The sequence below is a fragment of the Ictidomys tridecemlineatus genome, chromosome 3, assembly GCF_052094955.1.
Source record: "Ictidomys tridecemlineatus isolate mIctTri1 chromosome 3, mIctTri1.hap1, whole genome shotgun sequence".
Classification (NCBI taxonomy): domain Eukaryota; kingdom Metazoa; phylum Chordata; class Mammalia; order Rodentia; family Sciuridae; genus Ictidomys; species Ictidomys tridecemlineatus.
The window spans coordinates 4,801,705-4,817,870 of NC_135479.1; the positions used below are offsets into that span (position 1 = coordinate 4,801,705).

General features: G+C 51.4%; 1 long non-coding RNA gene across 1 annotated transcript in view; it reads right to left on the minus strand.

Annotated features, from left to right (window-relative positions):
• Positions 1 to 1,195: 1,195 nt before the first annotated feature.
• The window catches only part of LOC144375963 (uncharacterized), a 48,508-nt gene continuing 33,537 nt past the window's right edge, over positions 1,196 to 16,166 (minus strand). Inside the window, exon 2 of the long non-coding RNA XR_013435914.1 lies at positions 1,196 to 4,336. This is a non-coding gene — a long non-coding RNA (uncharacterized LOC144375963). The remainder of the gene's footprint in view (positions 4,337 to 16,166) is intronic.

Consider the following 16,166-nt stretch of genomic DNA (forward strand, 5'->3'; position numbering starts at 1 on the left):
AAAGCACAAGGAAGGAACTTTCTGACAGTTGTAGCACCTCAGATGCTCAACAGCAAAGAGAAAACCCCAGCTCAGCTGGTTAAATGAGAGGAGTCCACAGGAAGAGCAGCCGCTGGCCCAGGATGGTCAGCCTCCAGCTGCAGTCCCACCCCCCCCACCCCCGCCCGGGGTCCCCGCCTTGTGGCTCTTGTTGCATACCAGCTTTCCTCATGGAGGCAACATGGCGTAAGAGGTCCAGAAGGAGGAGAAGGGCTACCTCTTGCTTGTCTCTAGGAACAGGAGACAAGATGCCTTTCCCACCTCTCTTCAGGTCCCAACTGGTCAGAATATGTCATGTGCTCATGATTCCGCCTACCATGGGGGGGGGATGGGACCACTGTGGTTGGTTGACACCTGGAGCTTGGGGCTGGGGGCAGCATCCTCTGAACACATGACCATCCAGAGGGTCTAGCAAACCATGCTTGCTAGACACTTTCAGGGCTTTCTTTCCTCCATCTCCACTGTGCCTCCATCACTGGACAGAATTAGCTGGCTGCTCACTTCCCGTACTAAAAATAGTCACCTTTTCTGGTGGCCATGTGGAAGTCACCCAAGCTGAGGGCGGTGTTGCCGTGAACTCCCACGCTCCTCCCCACCCCACCCTGGATCATCTGTACTGGTTTTCGATTTTTTAAAACTTGAAAATGTAAATAATTTTAGTAAGAACAAATGCTTTGAGGTATCCTGTTCTTCCCAAGTTGATCATAATACAAGTTGTCGTCCAAAGGACCTGCTTGTCCCTGGAGTACGACAAAGCCTGAGTTGTACTCTGGGCAGCTCTCTGGGCCTGGAAGGAGGAGCACGTGACAGACTTCATCGGGAAGCATGGCCAGGTCTGGGCAGAGCAGGCCTTGGGCATTCTGAAGGAAACAGGGTCAGTCACCTGGAGCCAGGCACTGCTGAAAAGCAGCAGCGAGGGCTGCAAGACAGATGGCCCAGACAGACCCACAGCCATCAGCAGGCCTGCCATCCTGCCTGGCTCATGTCTAGCCTCCACTTCTCACCACAGGGAACGTGGTCAATAAGTTGTTTCCCTTCTCCTCCCCTTGCAGCGGTGAGGGAGGGGATTCGATGACATCGCCAATTATAATACCCCGAGGCCGGTCTTTCTGGGTCTACTGCTGAGCCCCACAAGAATAATGGCCAACTGCCTCAATTTTGTTTTGTTCTTGGTTTATTATTGTCATTATATCATCCTTAAAGAAAGAGGGCCAGTCAAACACCATGTCCCCGAGCACCCCTCTCCATCTCCAAAACCCAAGGTAAGGGGACACTGAGAGCAGGCCTGGGCCAGGATGTCCAGACACCATCTGGAAGGACGCTGGCCTTCCCTCACGCACACTGGGAACCAAGGCGAGCCGGGTTATCTGTGGAAAGACGCTTCTCCCGTGCACCAGGGCGATCGCTCCTTGGGACGCTGCTCAGACAAGCTCACAGAGCAAGCTGGTGACGATGCCGTCCCTGCTTCCGCAGCCTCACCAAAAACCCCTCAGTGCCCACAGGGCAGACCTGAGGGCACTGTGGCAAGGTTGCGCATCCCTCACCCAGCTGGCCTCCACAGACACCACCACCATGAAGAGGAGGCCCTGCAGAGAGGAGGCCTTGCTGGTGAAGCACCGTGGGGGGCAGAGGTGCTGTCTGTCTCCCTCCACTGGACCTTCCCCATAACATTTCTCAATAAAGCCCTGTGCCTCACGCATTGTCGAGGATAGGACTGCTTTCTTTGGTCTCTTGGCAACCTATCCCACTGCCCTGGCACAACTGGACCAGATGTGTGACACTTTTTTTTTTCCTTTTCTATTTTCCCTCGAGGACTTCCAGCACATTCTCCATCACCAACACCAACACCTCTTCTCTCCTAGAGTAATCAACTTTATCAGCTGGGCTTTATGCTTCCTGCGTTTCTTTCTGTTATGGTAAAAAGCCTGCAGAGACCTATCACTTAGAAAACCCTCCATCTTTCTCGTTCTTTTAAGTACCCGAGCCCAGCGTACTCAGCCTTTCTGCTCTTACGCACATCTTGTTTCTAGTCTTTTGCTAACTCGGAAAACCCTGGGGGAACTCTGGGCCTGGCTGTCGGACATCTGTGGAAGTGGGTTTTCGGAGAGGGCTCCTCCTGAAATTGCAACCCTTCCCAAGTCGTCCTGCGTGTCTGACACTCTGCAATCGCGTGCTTCGTGCTTCGCAGCAGCGGCAGGACCAGCGCTGCCTGAAGAGGGGGAGAAGTCAAGGTCACGTGCCTGAGGAAGCCTTGAACCCTGGAGTCTGTAGGGCGTGGGAAGCAGACTCGCTGAGCCTGCCTGGTGCTCTGCTGGTCTCCAAGGCCACTTCTTCCCAGTGCTGCCAGACTTTCCTGGGTTTTTCCGATTTTTCAGTAACACAGGGGTTTGCCAGGTCAAAGGTTGTTGAGGGCCACAGCCGAGTCGGGATGATGCATGGCATTTTTGCCAGAAGTAGTGGTTGAGAGGTGATGCCAGCGAGCCATTAAGATGATGACTTTTGAGTTCTCCCGGAGTTCCCCATCCCGTGGAGTTCCCGAGCTCTCGTGGGGATTCCTGGAGAGTTCGCATTGGTTGGGGAAGTGCTGGAGGAGGGATTTCCGGTTGGTGGTTCCTGGAGGAGCCCCATGGCGTTTGGGAGAGTTGCTGGGGAGCGTGTGTGGAGTGTGCTGGTGGAGTTCAGAAATAAAGTCTGTTCCTGCTTCAGTGGCTCGTGATTTGTGCCCAGCCAGACTGCGGCAGTCTCCAAGGCCGCTTCTTCCCAGTGCCAGACTTTCCCGGGTTTTTCTGGTTTTCAGTAACACAGGGGTTTGCAAGGCCAAAGGTCCCTCTGTGGGACAGCACCTATTTCTGCACCTTCCTTAACAGGAAACGTCAAACTAGGACCTTTGCCTCTGACGGCCAGGCCCGTGAGCCCGGTGGTTGTCGTCTGCCTTCTTCCCACTCTGACGACTGGACGCCCCAAGCCAACGTTCAGGGGCCTGGTGCTCCTCTCCCCCGACCTGCTGTAAAACCGCCCGCTTTAGGGGACGACCAACTTGAGCTTTTCCCGAAAAGGCCCTTTCTGGATTGTATGGCCGCCGCTGGGGCCAGCACCTACTCCTGCACCGGGGAGGGACGCCGCACTAGGAGACACGGTCCACTCCGGGGAAGGCTGCCCAGTCGGGCCTTCCTGGAGCCACCACGCCAGCTGCGACACGGGCTCGTGGCCACCACGCAGACTCGTGCGCCCGCCCTCGGAGAGGCCAGCCTACCCCGCAGCGGCTCGCCACCTGCCCACCTGCCGCGAGGCCCAGACTGTCACTGGACACTGCCCTCTCCAGCCCGCCTCCGGCCACGGTGGAAAGGCCCGGATGGGCCACACCAAGGCCCGCCCCCGCTTTCTCTGTGACTGACAGGAGCCGCGGTCCAATCAGCAGCGCGGCCTGGCCGACCCCGCCCACAGCAGGCCCTCGCCAGCCCCGGCGCCACCGAGCTCGCGCGGCGCGGTCCCGTGTCGCTGTCGCTGGCAGGTGCGTGCCGCCGGCGGGACAGTCGGCCCGCGCTGCCTGAGCGCCCCAGGCGCCGTGCTGGACACCCCGCGGCCCCGGCGCCCGTCCACCCGGTCGGTCCGCAGGGCGGCGAGCCTGCAGGCCCTGCGCGCTCCCGGGGCCTCCCCGAGCGCAGCGGCCGCTCCGAGCGACACGAGGTCGGACTCACCCCCCGCTGGTGGCCCAGGTGTGGCCCGCGGGAGGCGCCGGGTCCCGGCAGGCCACCAAACAGCCCCAGGCAGGGCCTCGGCGCTCCGTGAAGCTGCCCGGCGGCGGCAATCAGGGTTCTTGTCTTTGGCCTCACTCCTTTAAGGACTTTGATTACTTTTTGTGTCGCTCCAAAATGGGACATTCAGCTCCTGCAGGCTTGATCACATTCACCTCACAACTGATAGGTGTTGTCTAGTTCCCAGACTCGCTTCCAGTTCAGGGAGGAAGCAGCTGCCAGGGGAGGAGAAATAAGAGAATTGATCCAGGAAGAAAGGACTTAATGAGAGGAGTGGAAGAAGGAGGGCAAGGCGCGGTGGATTCGGGTGAATATCGGGGGCGTGAGTCGGCGCCTTTATACTCCAGACGTTAATGGAGCCTGTCTTCAGCCTGTGCCCGATGCTGTCATGCAGGGCCAGCCCCAGCTGGCGCGCTTTCAAGGCCACAGGAAGGCTCACTGACTTTGGAGTTCGTGTTAAAGGCAGAGAGCACTGTACCGTGTGTCTTGCAGGTGTTCTTCCCTTAATCTTTACAACTACTCTGTAAGGAGCCAACACCCCCCTGCAAAAGAAAACAAACATATATATATATATATATATATGATAACAATGGACAAAGGATTTAAACAGACATTTCTCTAAAAAAGATACACAAATGACCTATGTGCACATAAAAGTGCCCAACATGTAAGTCATATGCTGATCAGAACTACACAATGAGCCACAGCTTCACACCCGTGGATGAAGATTATAAAAAAGACAAAGTCCTGGTGAATGTGGAGAAATTGGAGCTCTCGCTTGCTCTTGATGGGGTTGGAAAGTGGTACACTGATTTGGGAAGCAGTGACAGCTGCTTCAAAGTTAAATGGAGTGACTAAATGACACAGCAGTCCCACTCTTAGGTACTCAACAGAAATGATGACATGTCCACACAAACTAAGACACAAACATTCACAGCACCATTATTCACAATAGCCCAAAAGTGGAAACAACTCAAGTTGTCTCTCAGCTACTGAACAGATAAACACAATGTGATATATCCACACAAAGGAAAATTATTCACCAATGAAAAGGAACGAAGCCACAACATGGGCTGCAACATGGGTGAGCCTTGAAAGCGTGCGAAGGGCAGAAGACACAGAGACCACATATGGTAGATTCCATTTACTGTACGTGAACTGTCTGGAATACGCAGGTCTACAGAGAAAGAACGCCCGTGGGTGTCGAGGTGGAGTGGGGGAAGAGAAGTGACTGCTAGTGGGTACAAGGTCTCTCCGTGGGGAGCAATGGAAGTGTTCTAAAACTAGTGATGGTCGCACAATTCTGAATACACTAGAAGCCAATGAGTCGCACACTTCAAATACATGAATCATATGTGTATGAATTGTATCTCAATAAACGTGTGTCACACACACAGACATGCATACACACATATATACGGGTATAGTATTACCCAGGAAAGATGAGGTGGCAACATGAGCACATACTACAGTCTCTCCTCTTGATCTTTTGAGAGGGTTTTTTTGGTTTTTTAATCTGTAACCATGAGAGAAAAGAAACAGTGCCTTGGGTGTGTAAGACAACTAGCGTTCCTTGTGTGCTGTGCCTGCTCTGATTCAAACGTCATGTCCTACGTAGCTCAATCTTGTAAGAAACGTGGCTGTGGAGGTCAGGGGCCCGGGAAGCCAGCTCTCTAAGGAGGTCTGCAGGGGAGGAGCAGGGCCCTCACAGCAGGAGTTGAGCTGCCCTGCAGCCCTGGCCTCCGCAGAGGCCCCCGCTGGTCCCAGGTTGCCCTCAGCTCTGCTCTCCCCAGAGGCAGCGGCCTCCGGCAGGGGCTGGCAGTGAAAAGCTGCAGACAGCAGCGCTCCAGAAGCTGGGGGTGAAGATCTGGGAGCCAATCAAATGACCCCATCCCTAACTGTTGTTGCCTGGTTTCACAGATAAGAACCCTGAGGCGCGGGGAGGCTCCCTGGTCCCTACACTGAAGGCCAGCCCAGCGGGAGGAGAGGCGGGTCCTGGAAACTCTAGTGATGGTCGCACAATTCTGAATACACTAGAAGCCAAAGAGTCGCACAGGACACAGCTGGCTCGGGAAGGGGGCTGGGACCTGGGGCAAACCACTCGTGTCTTCATCACACATTTGTGCTCCTGATCTCTGAAAAAAATCCAGGCAAGTGACCGAGAGAACTCGGGCGTGTGTATTAAAGGAAGGACAGGCAGAGGTCGTCCCCTCCTGGAGGCCTCGTGTTGACTTTAGAAAGCTACTTGCCAGTGACATCTCTTTCCACTTAGCAGGGAAGGTAGGGCCACTCACGACACTCCCCTCCTGATGACTGGCCTGTCTCAGGAGAGGGGCTCAAAGCAGACACCAGCCCATCGGGCTAGGACCAGGGAAGGCCTCGCTGTGGTTTTCCTACGTTCTTGACTGGTGGGAGAAAAGGGGTAGAATCAGAGGTTGCAAATAATGAAATCTGTGGTGTTGGAATGGAACCCAGAGGTGCTGAGTCATTTTTTTATGTTGACACAGGGACTCGTTAAGTGCCCAGGCTGGCCTCAGACTGGTGATGTCCCTCCCCCAGTCTCCTGAGTAGCTGGGATGACAGCAATGTGCCACCATGCCTGGCAAAATAATGAAATTTAATTTTTGTTTTGGGGGTATGATTTTAATTGTTTCAATTCCATGGTTTGAGACTTATTTTACTTAACTAATTTCAGTTGTGGGGCGATAAGTTATCACATGTGATATGGTGATCATGGAAGATCTTAGGCCATAAATTTGGGGTACAGGCAGTACCAAGGTCACAGAGGCTCCGAATCACACCTGTAACCTGAATGCCCACACCCTGATTACAGATGAACGGACAGAGAATGCAAACATTTGGTTTGGCCATAGCTCAAGTGGATAATTCCCCATGCTGGGCTTTCCATCTGTCTAAGGCTGGGCACTTTCTAAATATTTCCTTGTGAGTTTTTGATTTACTTACCGTTTAATGTAATAAATTAAAGGATTTAGAAATAGATCGTTAGGGACTGCTTTAAATTTTTTATATGGAAAATTTGAAACACACACAAGAGCAAAGGGAATCTTGTCATAAAACCCCACACACTCACCACTTGGCTTCAACCGCCTCCTTCCATCTCCCCAGCCTCTCCTGGGGCTTCTGAGGCCACATGTCATTTTGCCTATAAATACATCATTATGAATCTAATAAAAGCAGTTTAAAAACAATCACCATACCATTGCCCACACCCTGATTACAGATGAAGGGATAAAAGTATCAATTCCTTAAGATCATCTCATTTGTGTCTTGAGTGCATTCGTTCAAATCAGAACCCAAACAAGAGCCACACATTGTAGTTGGTGAGGTGGTGGCACACCTCTACATCAGCCTCTCTCTCCCTCTCCTAGTGACACTGAATCTAGAATACTCCCCCTCTGGATGGGCTGATGGTGTCCTCAGGCACAGCCTTCCCTGCTCGCCCATGACCTATATTTTCTGTACATTTAGCACTGAAGGCTGGATTTATCCAGCGCACAGTTTTGAGGCCACAATTCTTCGCAGTGTGGGGAGCAAGCTGTGCCCTGCTCTGAGTTACTCTGTGCCCTATAGACCAGCAGATGGTCAGGCTGTGCTGAACCCTGGGGTACTTCATTTCGAAAAGCAGTGTTTGCCATAAGCTACTCTATTTTTCAGTTGAAGTGCTGAGGAGTAACTCTATACTTGGTTTGTACAAGTAAATAGCCATCATCTGCCTGGCACAACCAGAAGGCACAGACTGAGAAGTAAATGAATCCTGCTGGTAAAAATGACCACCTATGAATTTATCAAATTAATCAGAAGCACATGGATACATGTGCATATCGAACTCCTATGGGAAGGCGGAGGATACAGCTCAGTTGATAGAGTGCTTACCTTGCATGCGTAAGGCCCTGGGTTCGATTCCTAGCACCATACACACACACACACACAAAAAAAAAATCCCTATGAGAAAAAGTAGGCCCACCAGCTCATCCAACTCACCAGGACATCATTTGAGGCCTTTTTTTCTTTATAAAAGAGAAAATACCCAAGACTGGACACAGCAGCACCCTGACCCCATCTCCAGGTCACTCATCACAAACCTTGCCTAGGGAGATCACCACGGTGACCAATCTCTGATTTCTGGTCCCACTGGATTTCAGTAGCACGTGGTTTCTCCTGCCCCTGACGACCATGCGTAACGCACTCCAAGAGGACACCCGAGGTGACACTCTGAAACTGCCGTCCCTCCGACCTTGGCCTAGAACAAGCTCCTGTGCTTTGACAGCTCTGTGTCCTACACCAGTTGTAAAGGAGCTTCTCAATCCCAGCTGACCGCCTACAGTGGCTTTTCTTTTCTTTCTTTCTTTTTTTTTTTGGTACCAGGGATTGAACTCAGGGACACTCAAACACTGAGCCATATCCCCAGCCCTATTTTGTATTTTTTTTTATTTAGAGACAGGGTCTCACTGAGTTGCTTAGTGTCTCGCCAAGTTGCTGAGGCTGCCTCTGAACTTTCAACCCTCCTGCCACAGCCTCCCAAGCCACTGGTATTCCAGGCATGTGCCACCACATCCAGCCGCAGTGATTTTTTTTTTTTTAATATTTGTTTTAGTTGGACACAATACCTTTATTTTTTTATTTTTATGTGGTGCTGAGGATCGAACCCAATGCTTGGCACGTGCTAGGCGAGCGCTCTACTGCTAAGCCCCAGCCCCAGCCCCAGCCCAACTGTGTAACTTTCTTCATCCATATCTGCTCTGTGCCTTGCTCTTCCTCCAGCCTCCTGGACCCTGGGGCTGCCTGAGCCCTTCCCAGCCTTTCTCTAACCAAGATCCAGTGACATCCTCATCTATCTATCTATCTATCTGTGTAAAGTGTGGTTTAAGTTACAGATATTAGAAATTAAGATCGGAGTAAAAGAACCTGTATTTGCCCAGTTTGTGACTACCAGGTGACACACCAGTATTCGAAGAACTGCCACCAATGAAAGTGGTATAGTCTGTGATTTATTCAGTAAACTCTGGAATTTTAGAAAGACAAAAAAGTGTGTGGTCTGTATTAATGGCATATTCACAAAAAGAGGGCCCCATTGGTGTACCGAATTCAGTGACCCAGGATTGGCTTAGGGAGTCTGCCAGTTCCCTCCTTAGACTACAGCTCCATCTCCTCGTCAGCGTTCCTGACAGCCATGGTTGGTGGGACAATGGCTAGCTCTTATTCCTGCTGCTTTTAGCTGGAATTCTATGAAGAACTTTCCCTTATCAGTTATGGGGTCTTACAAAGCTATCTGTAAAGGAAAAGAATAGGATTTTATGTGGGTTCCCATGGACTTCTTTTCTCCCCTGGTGATTTTTTAAATGTGAAAACAATGTTGGACCTTATTTAGACAGAAAAGTCGCAAGCACAGCGTGAAGGACTCCCGTGCAGCTCCCACCGGTTCCTCGACCGTTCGCACTCCACCCTGGTTTCACCATTTCCTCTCCCATGTGTACAATCCGTGCTGAGATCTAAGCATCCAGGAGTGCCTGAGGTGGCTGAACTTACTCCTGAGGGGCCGAGCTGGAAGCCTGGTCCGCCACCCCTGGGTGTGAGGGGCGGGGCCTTTCAGAAGAGATTAGGGCAGAAGGGCTCTGCCCTCACTGGATTAAGGTCACCATCCAGGACTGGGTCAGTAGATGCTGGAGTTAATCGGGGCCCCTTCCTTCTCACGCACCATGCTACAATGGATAAGCCGCCCTCACTAGATGTGGCCCCTCCACACATCCAGAACTTTGTAGCCTCCAGACCTTGAGCCAGACCTTGTTTTTAAATTCTGTTCATGCAGCACTAAGTGACCTGAGATGGTGCCCCTTTGCCTGGAAGTGCTGTGGCCTGTGTGCCTAAGAATGGGACCTCACCACAGTGAACAACATTCGGAAATCAACATGCAGAAGTCTGTCATCTAATTATGGGGAAGACTTTGCCAGGGTTCTTTGTCGAAAAAACAATCTTCTCCAGGAACTGATCCCGGTTTACGCTTCACCTGGCTCTCTCCAACCTCCCACAGTCTGGAACCTTCCACCAGATTTGTCGTTCATGATCTTGGCATTTTGGAGGGTACAGACCAGTTGTTTATTGATTCTGTGAGCTCTTAATAGGCTTAGTCTTCAAAGGCTTCCTTGTTTTCTGGGATAAGCGCTACCCCACACTTGGTGTGCACTTCCTGTCCTCCATCCTCCTGGGCTTTTTCTCCAAAAAAGACCTGTCCTTCCCCAGTGGGAAACGGAGCTCAGAGACAGAGCCGGGTTCTGCTGGCGCAGCAGTTGGCAGGGGCCAGCAAGCACCCAGGAGGGACTCTTCCACTGTGCCTGAGCCGCCTCACTGGGGGAAGAGCGGTCAGGCTGGTGAGGGTCAGTTTTTCAGATGCCTGGGCAACACAAAGGTCAATCAGGGGGATTGTGGACCTTGTCCATTCCTATGACATAATCTCTGATTTTTTCCTACTAATTTTTTTTTTAAATAACAGACTATTTCATCTTATGGTCAGGAGGATTATTCATTCTTTCTTACCTAATATTCTTTTTTTTTTTTTTCTTTTTGGTACCAGGAATTGAACTCAGGGGCACTCAACCCTTGAGCCACATCCCCAGCCCTATTTTGTATTTATTTAGAGACAGGGTCTCACTGAGTTGCTTAGCACCTTGCTGTTGAGGCTGCTTTGCCACGATCCTCCTGTCTCAATCTCCCAAACCGTGGGATTACAGGCGTGTGCCACTGCGCCCAGCCCCCTAATGTTCTTAATTTGCTGCAGTCACTGATAGTGAGAAGTGGGGAGTCAGCAGTTCGTTTGAGAAGTGCCAGATCCAAGTTTAACACAAGACAGCTGGTAAAACCTCCAGATTATAATGAAGCAGTAAATACCCAGTGCTGCGGAGGACATGCTCTGTCCAGGCAGCCCGGTGTGCCTGCCCAGCTCTGCAGCATCTGCTGGCAGGTCCTTCCTGCTGCGCATGATGTAGGGCAGAGGCTCCTGACTCCTGGGGAGTGGCTGCTCTGTCACTGATCCTCCCTCCTGTTTTGTGAATTCTCTAACAGAACAAACTGACTTGGTGACAGTCAGCCTTGGGTCCTGGATTCCTGGAGCCACAACTCCCAGGGGAACAGGACATTTGCTTCTAAAAGTCCAGAAGAGGTAGGCGCCTCTTTGTGGTGCCAAGGAACCCCCACCTTTTGGCTTCTCGGTTTTCTAGATGGTGCTACAGAGCTGTCTGAGAAGAGGGCCTCGGAACGGAACTTCAGCATTGGAGAAGAGGACAGAGGTTAGGAGAGACCAGACAAGAACCCAAGTTCCTCACCGAGAATCCTCGGCTCCCGGGCAAAGTGCGAAGCACTTCCTGTCCTCTGACCGCTCCGTCCAGTCATTCCACGCCAGCTCCCTCAGTCCCTGGACAGAGTCTTGGACAGCTTGGTCACTTCAGGCTGCTAAAACACACCTGTCGGGCTCCAAACACACTGTGCGTCTAAATCAGACCTCTCCCCAGCCTGGCTGGGCCCCGCCTGCTGCTGAGAGAAGGGGACGGCTGGGGTGGGCAGGGCCTTGCTCTGGGGTACCCACCGCTCCCCCTCTTGCCAAGGCCTGGCTACTTCCTAGTGCCCTGCTGTGGAGAGCAGGACGTGGGAAGGGCAGGCCAGGGAGGGTAAGGAAATCCTCTCATGGAGCTGGCTGTGGGTCCAAGGCGGAGGACTTCAGCATCTCATGAGGGGTTGGTCTCTGCCCTAGACAGATGGTGTCCCTGATCTTCCCTGGCCCCACAACAGCCCACCACCCAACCTCCAGGGAGAAAACCCCACACTTTGCTTCAGAAGCCACTGGACGGCCTGAGGGTCTTGCCCCTCTTTTAACCTTTATGTTTCCTCCTAAGGAAACTGGGGAGACACTCAGGCTTTTGTAACTTGCCAGGGCCACAAGAAATGGCACAGGGTGCCCCATCATGCTCCTCAAAGCACATGGCACTGTCCCCGTGTCAGCGTGGCCAGGTAGCAGGCTCGCCGCGTCAGCCCACAGCCGTCAGTGTGCACGCCCACTTGTGATTCCAGATCACAGACAGAAAAAGCTGCATGTCACGGGTTTGCTTCTTTCCACAAACCTGCCGACAGCTACACAGAGGGAGACTCGGGGACAGCAGGCCCTGGAAAAGTGAAGGGAAAGACCCCTCTGGTCTGATTCAGTGAGAAGCTGGCACGACCCGGACCACGGAAAAGTAGGGGTATCGAAACAACGTTTTCAGAAAGAATTAGATATTTTAACAAAATCATGGGGAAAAAACAGAACACCAGGCTTCTGCGCGCTTATCTGGCCATCCTGGGCTGCTTTTCTCCTGAGTGACGGTGATGCAGAGGCAGCCTCAGTTCCCAGCAAGCAGAGCTGAAAGCAAGGTCTCACTCAGGCACGGGCCTCCTCCTGGTTCTGATGGGTGCTCTTTAACTCCACCAGGGGAGCAGGGAATCGGCCTCGCCTCTCTGGTAAGACAGAAGCTCTCTCAGCGCTTTCAGAGCCCAGACCTTTCTCTTTCTTCCTGGGATGCTGCAGATGGCAACAGGACCGGGTGCCTGCTGGGCAAGTCCTCGCTGCCCAGTACAGCGCTCCCAGGCGCCACCAGTATTCACCCAACACCTACCCTTACTTTATGCTTGCTCAGAACACTAATTAATTAATTAGTTTTGCCAGGGAGGGTACTGGGGCAAGGAGGATGAGATATAAATCAATGGAAACAAGGTTACAATTAGGTAAGAAGAGTAAATTCTAAGCCCATGCAGGTGGTACACAGTGGTAATCCCAGGCACTTAGAAGGCTGAGGCAGGAGGATTGCAAGTTCAAAGCCAGTCCTAAGCAACTTAGCAAGACCCTGTCTCAAAATTAAAAATAATAAAAATGGGGGCTGGGGATGTGGCTCAAGCGGTAGCGCGCTCGCCTGACATGTGTGAGGCCCGGGTTCGATCCTCAGCACCACATAATAACAAAGATGTTGTGTCCGCTGAGAACTAAAAAATAAATATTAAAAATTCTCTCTCTCTCTCTCTCTCTCTCTCTCTCTCTCTCTCTCTCTCTCTCTCTCTCCCCTCTCTCTCACTCTCTCTTTAAAAAAAAAATTAAATTAAAAAATAATAATAATAATAAAAATGGGGATGTGCCATGGTTAAGTGCTCCTGAGTTCAATCCCTGGTACCAAAAAGGAAAAAAGAAAAGAAAGTAAATTCTGATGTTAGATTACACAGCACTGGGTCTGCAGTTAACCATAATGAAATATATACTCCAAACTAGCTAGAAGAGGGGATTCTGGAAAGTCTCACAAAGAAATGGCAACATTTGAGGTCATGGATATACTACTCTGTTTCAATTACTGCATAAAATACATATATTGAGCTGGGGTTGTGGCTCAGTGGCAGAGTGCTGGCCTAGCTTGTGTGAGGCCCTGGGTTCGATTCTCAGCACCACATATAAATATATAAAATAAAGGTCTATTAAAAGAATATTTTAAAAAGTTTTTTTAAATACACTGTATTCAGGTACCACCACTGCGCCCCACCCATAAATATGTACAGTTGTTGCACATCCACTACAAAATAATCTTTTTAAGAGAGAGAGAGAAGAGAGAGAGAAAGAATTTTTTAATATTTATTTTTCAGTTTTCGGTGGACACAACATCTTTATGTTATGTGGTGCTGAGGATCGAACCCAGCGCCCCGTGCATGCCAGACGAGCGCATTACCGCTTGAGCCACATCCCCAGCCCACAAAAGAAAAATTAAAAGTAATATTTCACTTTAAAGCCAAGAAAAACAATGAAGTTATTTCCCTGGGAGTGGAGAGGGACAGGCAACGGGCCAGGTGAGGGGAACGTGGCCTCACGTAGCTAACACCTGCGAGACCAGAGCATGCCCAACGGCGCCCTCCAAGGCCACGGAGCAGAACCTGAGCTGATGTCCTGGGGCCATGTGGCAGAGGCCCAGCCGCCCAGCCAGAGGCCCGAGGGGCTCCAGCACTTCCCCCTTCTCTGCTTGCTTTCTTGTGTGCTATAGGCACATTTGAAGCCAATGTCACCCCAACGGTGACAAAGCATAGGTGGCCATCTTCCTCCCTTGGCTTGGATAGCACTGTCACTGTGGTCACCCTTGCCCAGGGGGTCTCCGTCATACCCCTCAGAAGCAGGTCTGTAAGGGGCCAAGTGGGAGCCTATGGAAAGGGATGGGTTCCTGGGTCTTTGCAGTCTCTCCAAGGGCTGCCTCAGAGGCTCCTGGCATTCTGGGTTAAAGGTATTTAGTAATCCATCGTCTTCTTTCTCTCCCACCTCTGTGGAGAGGTTTCCTGGGCTAGGAGGAGACTTGGATTTTCAATTCTATTTCCGGAACACTAGCTACCCTCCTCCACCCTCTCTCCTCATCTGCCCCACTCCAAACACAATGACTGTATTTGTTTTGAAATGCAGGAAACACATTCTTAACTTGGGGCCTGATATTTCTTGATCCTTCGGGTTCAGCCCAGTTCCTGCCCCTGGGCTTCTCATGGCTTCCCTACCACAGCTCTTCCCCTGCACAAACTGTTCAGTGATTCTCCTGTCTCTGTTCTAAAAGCCCCAATAGGGCAGGACTTGTCAGTGTGGTTCATCACTGTGTCCACAGCATCCGAGGTGCCTGTTACTGGGGAAATAGAGTTACATAAGTCCCTTGCCAACACAGAACACCTCTCCACAAAGGCACCTCTGGCACTGTAATGGTTAACACCAGGGGTTGGCTGCTATTTCCAACCCCTCCTCTCTGGGTACCGGTGGGGACTGGGCTGGATGATGTGGCCAGGGCAGTTTTCCTGCTTGCTCGGCACCCTCTGCCTCTCGTGTGCCAATGCCCACATTCTTCCATGAGTGGCCGCCCTGGGAACACTGAATGCAGAGTCTCTGCACTTGAGCTGTAGCTGCCCCTCCTGTGGGGCTCGAGAGGCCCTGGGTGTTTTCTGCTGTAACATTTGCACACTAGTTCATAGTACTTAACCCAGGAAGCCACGTGGTGATCTCTTAATAAATGTGAAATGAATCAATTCACAAGCAAAGGCTTTGATTGCCACGGTTCTTTTAGACAGAACTTGTTACCACAGTGCTGGGCTGTGTGCACACCCGCCTTCCTATTAGATTAACTCCTAGAGAAGGTGGAATGGCCTCCCTGTTCCAGAAGCAAGTAAGCGACAGTCTCAGAAAGTGAACTCGGATTCTTTTGTCATTATTGGATTCTTTAGAACAAGTTACAACAGCAACCAGAGACTGAGGAAATGTCGTCAAATAAGTCTTCCAGGACCTTCCTGACCTTTCCAGAGGCCTTTGAAGGCCAGCACTGTGGATGCGAGCAGGGGGGCGCTTGGGTACAGAGCTGACCACTTAGCTTCTCAGTTCCTGCCTCTGAGATCATCTACATTAAGAACTGCCGCAGCAGCCCAAAGGGATCTCAACGGGTATGCTGCACCTAGACTTGGTCTTCCAAGAGCTGCACCTGTGACCATCTCCACCCAGGAGGGAGAACATTCTGTATGGAAGAAACACTAGGCAGCTGACTTAATATCGAATCCTTGCCTGGGGCAGCCTTAATCATCTGGTCCCTCTTTAAAGAACAAAGAGGCACTATGAATTCACTTTCTTTTTACCAAAGGGCATTAATTTTGCCTTTGAGTTACTGTAAGAAACTTCTAGGATCTACATATGCCAGCTGAGTCTGTTACAAGGATAAAAATAAATACCATAGTCTTAGGAATAGGGGCATTCTAGCTAGGGAAAAGGGAGATGCCAAAAGGGGTTAGAACCATATCACCTTGACACTGGGGCAGGAAGACTCCTTCCCTGCACCCCTCACGTAGGAGGGCCCATATCGCAAACATCTGACGCACATCAGGCATCTATGTTACTTGGATCCAGTGCTGGACGTCAGCGCGGGCTGACCTAGAACCTTCAACACGGGCTTTGGTGACTCACACTTTCCAGGCGCCAGGGCAAAGGCTCCTCAGGCCTCCGGCCCTGTGTCCAGAAACTCAAAGGTGAAGGTCTGGGTGCTCAAGACCTGCAGGATCTCCAGAGACCAGCACTGCAGAGCTAGCAGCAGGGCACTCGGCACAGGGCTGACCACTTGACTTCTCAGTCCTTCCTCTGAGACCAAAAGCACAACTGACCCACACAACAAAACCCATCTTCCCTCGGTGGCCTCTGTGCACCACATGGGCCAGGCCTGGCTCTGGCACTGGAGGGGCACAGTAAGTTCTAAGGAACATTTGGCCTCAGTAAACAATAGCACAGCTACATTAGATCTAGATAACATACAAATGGTAGGTCTCATTGTTTTGGCAACCAGACAG